Consider the following 6,856-nt stretch of genomic DNA (forward strand, 5'->3'; position numbering starts at 1 on the left):
CTTGCTCCCCAGCTCCCTGACATACTTTTCAGAGAGTTGTTCCTGAGTGCCCCAAACCCCTCTTGCCCTTACATTCTATCACTGGGCTACAGGACACAGCTCTGCTGAGTAAGGAGCCAATGGGAAGAACAGAGAAGGCAGAAGCCCTCTGAGGCAGAAAAGCAAATGCAAATCAAATCCATTACCAGGGTGTCATTTGGAGGCTAGATGGGGGCTCCTCCCAGCAAATAGTCACCCACAAAACAGCCTGTTTGACACCAGAGTTTTATCATGGGCACTTAAGCTCTGTTTCACATTAAACTAAAGGTTTGCTCGTTGCTTTACAACACCATTGCGCATCATCTCAGTGTGAGTGAGCATGTGCAGGCTTCTGGGTGAGGGCAAGGAGAACAGAAAGAGACGTAGAGGAAAGCTTGACAAACCAAGACCTTCTGCTGCAACCCCCTAGAGTGTGAGAGCAGTTAGGGGAACAGAAAGTCTGGGGGTCGTGAGGTGGGAATTGAAGGAGCGCTCTTAATGTCCGGGTGGAGCCTGTATGAGTGCAAGGGAGAAACTGAGCCAGAGTACTGACATGGCCGACATCTTACCTTCATGTATCCAACACCCAGCTCAGTGTGTAATATTCGGATGAAGCATCTGTAAGCCAAACAACAGCAGCTTTTCTGGTAAAGGGCGGCACATTTGTGGGTGGAGCAGAGATCTTGTGTATTGTATGGCTGTATCACCCATCAATCAAAAAGCCTGTGGCCTATGGCTTAGGCAGGAAATGGGAGGTGGAACTTCTGGGAGGAGAAAGGGTTCAGGGATAAAGTCAGATGGGCGATTCACCTGGAAGTTATGAGGAGACAGACGACGGACGACGGATGCGTGGTACCTGAGCACAGATCACCAGCCACATGGTTAAAATAAACAGGTTATCTTTAGTTATGATCCAGTCAGAGAAGAGCCTAGCTATATGACCAAGGTATTTGTAAATACATTTTGAGTCTGAGTCTTCTTTCTGAGAGCATGGGGTTGGGGGAAAGAATCTGTCCTAACTTGTACACACATTAGTATCTAGGCCAACCTTGTGTGTTCACCCACCATGGTAATATCTGTGAGGCTCCACGAAGGATGAAGAGAAAAATCCCACTGCCCAGACTCCTGCTGATAAGAAGAACGTCAGGACATGACCGTAAGTGCACGGAGAAAAGCGCTTCCCGCCCCCCAGGTGCTTTGCTAAGTACTGTATGTGACTGGTGTAACCAGGCCCATAATTGCAGATAATCAAATGGATACTCTGTGATCGCACATTGCTATGTATGTTTATATCACTCACATAAGATCGATATTAGCCTTCTCCTCTGTATGGCACACCCGAGCCTTTTAGAGCTGAAAAATGGCTCTCCAAGGGACTCTGCCCATCATGGAACACGGGACTAATGGCCCCATTATGCAGTACAGTCTAATGTTGTCTTTCTTGTAAGGACTGCAGGAGCTAGACATGCAGCCTTAGTTTCTCCCCGTCCTTTACATAAACAAACAAACAAATTAAAATTGATTTTGTGAGCATTTGTGCAAGGGTGGAGTTGGGGGGGGGTCTCTCCTTCCACCATGCAGGTTCTGGGTTCAAACCAAAGTCATCAGGCTTGGCAGCAAGCACCCTTGCCCACTGGGCCACCGTTTTAACGTTAAAATAGAAACAACACTAATCCCATCTCATATGGAAGATGGGAGATGAAGTGTCACATGGTAGCCTGTCCGTGCATGGGCACTGTCATCATTCCTCCTGCCAGCATCTGCTGCCCACACCCCTGTTCAGAGTTTTCTTGTTATGTACTGGATGGAAGACGGCTTGCTTCTAACCAGAAGGAAGGTGTCCTATCAGTGTTGCTCTCTCATTTGCTCTGCGGAGATAAAAGGAGCAGCCACACATTACTGAACACTACATGTGCAATGCATTGTTATCTGGGGTGCTGAAGGGACCCTGAGAGGTGTGTTTTACTATTTGCACTTCACAGATCAGGCAGTCGCAGCTTCAAGAACAAGAGGGGGCCACATAGCTGATGAAATCCCGAGTTCAGAATTCAAACTCAGATCTGATGTTCCCCCTCCTGAACAACGGAGTCCACGGCTATACACATCACATAGACACACACAGACTTAGACACATACAGATTTTGATACACACAACACACTCACACACTTAAAAATAAAAGATAAAGCTTAAGAAAAGAAAGCACTATGAGGATGCCTCACTCGAAGATGAGCTGCGTGATGGGCCATGGAGGGTGGGGAATCAGACACAGGAGCCAGGAGAGGGAGTCAAGTCTAATGACCCTGGAGTCAGCCTCTCCAGAGAAGAGACCTCCTCCCACCTACGAGACCTTTATCTGTCAACTTCAGAGTGGAATAATTGCAGTGTTTAATTTGTTGGCTGAGAGGACCCAAAGACACAGCTTCTATAAAATGTTTAGTGCAGAGCTCAAAATCAGTATCTGTTGCGATTACTGTTATTGGTGTTGTGGCGTGATTACAGGCTGCTGCTTCTTCAGAGGTGGCACTCGGTAACACAGGACAGTCCCTGGGCCTGGAGCAGGTGTCCCCTCTACAACCCTGCCCAGTGTCATGGCCACTAGCCCCAAGCCACCCCTCACCCAGATCTGTTCACTTCCTGACAGCTCGTATTGCCAAGACACTGCTGCTGCCATCGTGTTGGGCCTCCGTATGCTTTTCTGTTTAATGTTTTAGAAAGTTAGATGCTAAAGTGGGGGGCATGCTTAAGTAAATTATGGCCCATCAATCTGATGGCATATTAAGCAGCCATTAGAGGGGTAGTTAGGAAAGCAGGGTAGCAACATGGAAAATGCTCATGGATGCATAGGAAACGGAAAAAACCAGTAAGAATGTAGGTTTATTTGGTGATTGCCACCTGTCAAAGCCACATACCTATGAACAGCCACCCAGGGGTTTGGTAGCGTGCTTCCTGCCTCTCTCATTCATTCTATTGTTTTTAAATAAAAACTATGTTCGGGAAACAGAGTGCCATTTGGAAAGCACTCTGCTTCGGAAACATAACTCGGCAGTCCTCATCTGTGAGAGGGACAGACAGTGTGCTTCAAGAGAGCTCGCGGGCTGCTGGCCGCTGCTTTGCTGCATGCACATCTGGGTTCCTAACCGGAGGGAGGGAGATGGATTTCTTTTCCTAAGCAGAGTTTATATTCTCCCGTGCCCTATCCTTCCACTCCTAGTACTGATGGTCCTAGCTCCTGGAAGGGAGAATTTTAGCCAGTATTTCTTCTGGCTTCTGGGTGTGGAGCCCATGCAGGATTCATCGAGCAGGGCGGGGCTTCTTTGACGTCACAGGGAGGGAGGGGTTTAAAACTATTGTCTGCTTCCTTTAATTATTCCCTCACATTCTTCTTCGCGTAGTCCCTTCTTCCTTCCCCTCCTCCCCTTTATTTCTTCTCTCTCCTTCTCTCTTCCATTTCCTTTTCCTTCTCTTCTACCCGTCTCCTTCCCTCTTTTTCTTCCACCCGACCTCCTTTGTTCCAGCTCCCTCTATCCTTCTCTGTCTCTCCATCCCTCCATGGATCGTCAATCTAGTAAACTCCTACTCAGTTTGTAAAGACAGTCTCTGCTCTCAAGATGTCTAGCTGGGAAGTCAGTCTTAACATACATGTTAAAAACCCCATGTGACAGGGAGAGTAATTAACAGCTCAGAATAGTCAGGGCTCCTCAGAGGGACTAGGAAAAGTCATCTCATAGAAGGAGCCACTCTACAGGAGAGAGAAGAGGTACCCAGTGGAGTGAGCCCTGCAGAGGCAAAAAGGTGTGGGAGGAAGAATTCACATCTCTATAGCCCCCACCCTTTCTCCCCTGGATTCTCCATGAAGGCCACTAGATAGCATATCCACCTGAGCTTTCCCTGGGGTCAGGAGTGTCTCAATCCCACAATTTCCCTTCCCACTCATCATGGCTTTCATACCCTGAAGTTTATCACTGGCATCGTGAAGCCTCGTGGCGTTTTTTTCCCCTGAGTTTTGTGCACGGTAGGGTCTGGAGACATTCCCTGGAAGTGCCAGCCTCCGGTCAGTCCAGCCTCCAGGGAGAGTCCTTGGCAACAGAAGGCAATCTTGGCTGGGGTCACCTGACGGGGCTCATCACGATCATCCAAAAGGGAGGGAGGCCTGGCCCAGAAATGAGAACTGGTGATTTATTCCAAGTCACAGACCAACTCGTTGCCAGAATCCAGTTCTGTTCCTAGTGCATTCTGCATGCAAGGTCCTTTCCCGCAGTGTCTGGTCTCGCCTCTTTCTCTTCCTATGGATTGGTACCTCTCTCACGACCTTCACTGTTGCATTTCCTTCCATCTGCCTCTTGCTAGGTCGCTCCAGGGCACCAGGACAAATAAGAACCTTTGGGACTACTCTGAACAACAGCTCCTGTGTCTCAAGATGGCATGACCTCAGGTTTCAAGGTCACAAGGCCATCTCCTCCTTGTCCCTAGTTCCTTCCTCTCTCAGAAGAAACTTGTTCTAAGTAAGGCAATCTGGCTAGAATCAGGCATAAGCTTAAGAGCACCCGGGGCCAGTTCTCCCTAACTCAAGCCTTGTCTTGTCTTTTTGCTTCTGGTTGCCACCACGGGCAATAAAAAATGATTGAACTCAGTGACTTAGGCATGTCCAGGCTTTGGTGTGTGTGCCTTAGTTTACCTGAGCCTGGGGACTAGTTATTCAAGATGACCCTGCCTTCTTCAGTCTTCATGCAGATATTTCCAAACATTCAAGGGATATAGGACAAGGACCTGGGGACACGCTGTGGGTCAGAACTTGAGAGTTGATGTGGAAACCTGGCTCTGAGAGGAACACAGCAAGTTGGACCACAGAGAGCTTCATGGCCTGTTGCTATTTGCTTTTCTGTTTTCCTACCTATAAATCTGTTCTGTTGCTCTCCCGTTTGCGTGGTTTTGAGAGGCCATTATCTTGTCAACATTGTTCCACGGCACTGACATTATCTCTTAATTACACAATTACTTTGTTATGTACTGTAGACCTAGTAATAAAATATTTGAAGTGTTTGAGCATAGGCAGTGTTTTTAAAAATACGATTTGATTCAAACCATCTTCTAAAAGTCACCCACACAGACAAAAGATGTCTCTCTGCTTCTTTTTCCCATTGAGACGGAGGTTCGGAGAGGAGAAGGAACCTGCTGCTTGTCACATACAGTTATAAAAATAGCTTCTGCCACCATGGAAGCCTGTATCAGACTACACAGCATCTAAAAGCAAGGTTGGAGGTGTGGCCTGGGTCTGATGACTGGGCCTTGAGTTTCTCCTTGTCTGTGAAGATGTCACCTGAGTCTTTTTCTACTCCATTGTACCTGCCAGGCCTGTCTAGGTCAGACAGTGGACCCAGGAAAGGAATCCCCCAGGAAATGGTTTGCTTTAAGTCTGGTCTCCACTTTCCATAAGTACTTCATAGTTTTCAAACACCATTGAAAACGCATGGGTCTAAAACTCTTCTGCATGGAAGAGTTGTGTCTCCTACAAATATTGTCTGTCTATCTGTCTATCTAGCATCAAATCAATCTATACATCTATGTATTTTCTATGTATCTATCTGTATATTTATATATGTATGGATGTTGTATGTATATATCTATCGTTTCTCTATGTATGTATCTATCATCTATCTTATATTATCATTATATTATTATTATTATTGTTATTATAGTTTAGTGTATGTCTGTGGTGTTTGCCCGTGTGTGCACATACCTGATGACATCTTAGGAGAATCTGAGGCTTTAATTTAACCTCATCTCACTCATCCTAATGGTTGCTTTGGCTACCGATGTATAATTCCCATTGGTCTCAATAGGCTTTTAAAAACAGTTCCTTCAAAATTTTTATGTATTTGAGCAGTTCTAAAGTATTTTTAAGATTTACTGATTTTTAAAAATTTATGTTTCTGTATGTAGACATCTCTGTGTGGGTTTGTACGTGTGTGTGAGTGCTGAGGTGGATGTCACGTTCACAGGACTTATAGGTGACGGAAGCTTGCCAGATGCGGGTGTTGGGAACCAAACTGTGATCGCAGGGTCCTTTGCAAGAGCAGTGAGCTCTGTTAACTGTTGAGCCATTGGCATCTAAGCAATGGATGCCACAAAGTCACCATGCGAAACATCTCACATGAGGTTATTGGGGAGGGAGATGCAGAGGCTGCCTCTGGGATGGGTGAGGGAAGCAGAGGATTTGAGATTCTGGCGAGGGTGGAAATGTGTTGCATCTTGGCAGCTAGTGATGGTGTGTTCTGCCATCACTAGGTCCCTGGGGCAGGTGGTGGAGACGCCTGCTTTCTAACTGCATCACTATTGGTATTTCAAGGGATATTTTGGATAACAGTGATAAAGCGTTATATGAATTATTGCTTGGAAAAGTAATACACTTAGTGAGAAATTAACACACAAGGAAACTCACTGTGCAACGTAGCTCCTCCTCCTCTGAAACTCACTGTGCAACGTGACTCCTCCCTCTCTCTTGCTTCCTCTCCTTACTGCTCCCGAGCTGGTTCTAAAATGACTAAACGAAAGCTCCATGGCGTGGTTAAGGAGAACATTTGTACTGCAGACCTGAGAGATAGAACAGAGTCCGGAGCAGAGACGGAATGTAGCAGACTGGATATGCAGTAGAGAAGCAGGAACAGCAGAGAGCTAGAGGGAGAGGGTTGGGGCGAGGGAGAGGTGAAGACAGAGTGCTGGCAAGAGAGAAGAGAGCGCGGTGGAATAGGGGGGGGGGAGTGTTATAGGAAGGAGTATAGTGGGGGAGGGGAGCCCGTGAGCTGGAGCCGCTTAGGGAAGGGGAGGAGGCCGGAACAG

At 46.9% G+C, this 6,856-nt stretch overlaps 1 long non-coding RNA gene across 1 annotated transcript; it reads left to right on the forward strand.

Annotated features, from left to right (window-relative positions):
- Positions 1-3,484: 3,484 nt before the first annotated feature.
- On the forward strand, positions 3,485-4,653 carry Gm30419. The gene is made up of 2 exons (XR_385628.2): positions 3,485-3,811; positions 4,367-4,653. It is a non-coding gene; the product is annotated as a predicted gene, 30419 (long non-coding RNA).
- Positions 4,654-6,856: the final 2,203 nt, after the last annotated feature.

Source organism: Mus musculus, chromosome 17 (assembly GCF_000001635.26).
Source record: "Mus musculus strain C57BL/6J chromosome 17, GRCm38.p6 C57BL/6J".
Lineage (NCBI taxonomy): Eukaryota > Metazoa > Chordata > Mammalia > Rodentia > Muridae > Mus > Mus musculus.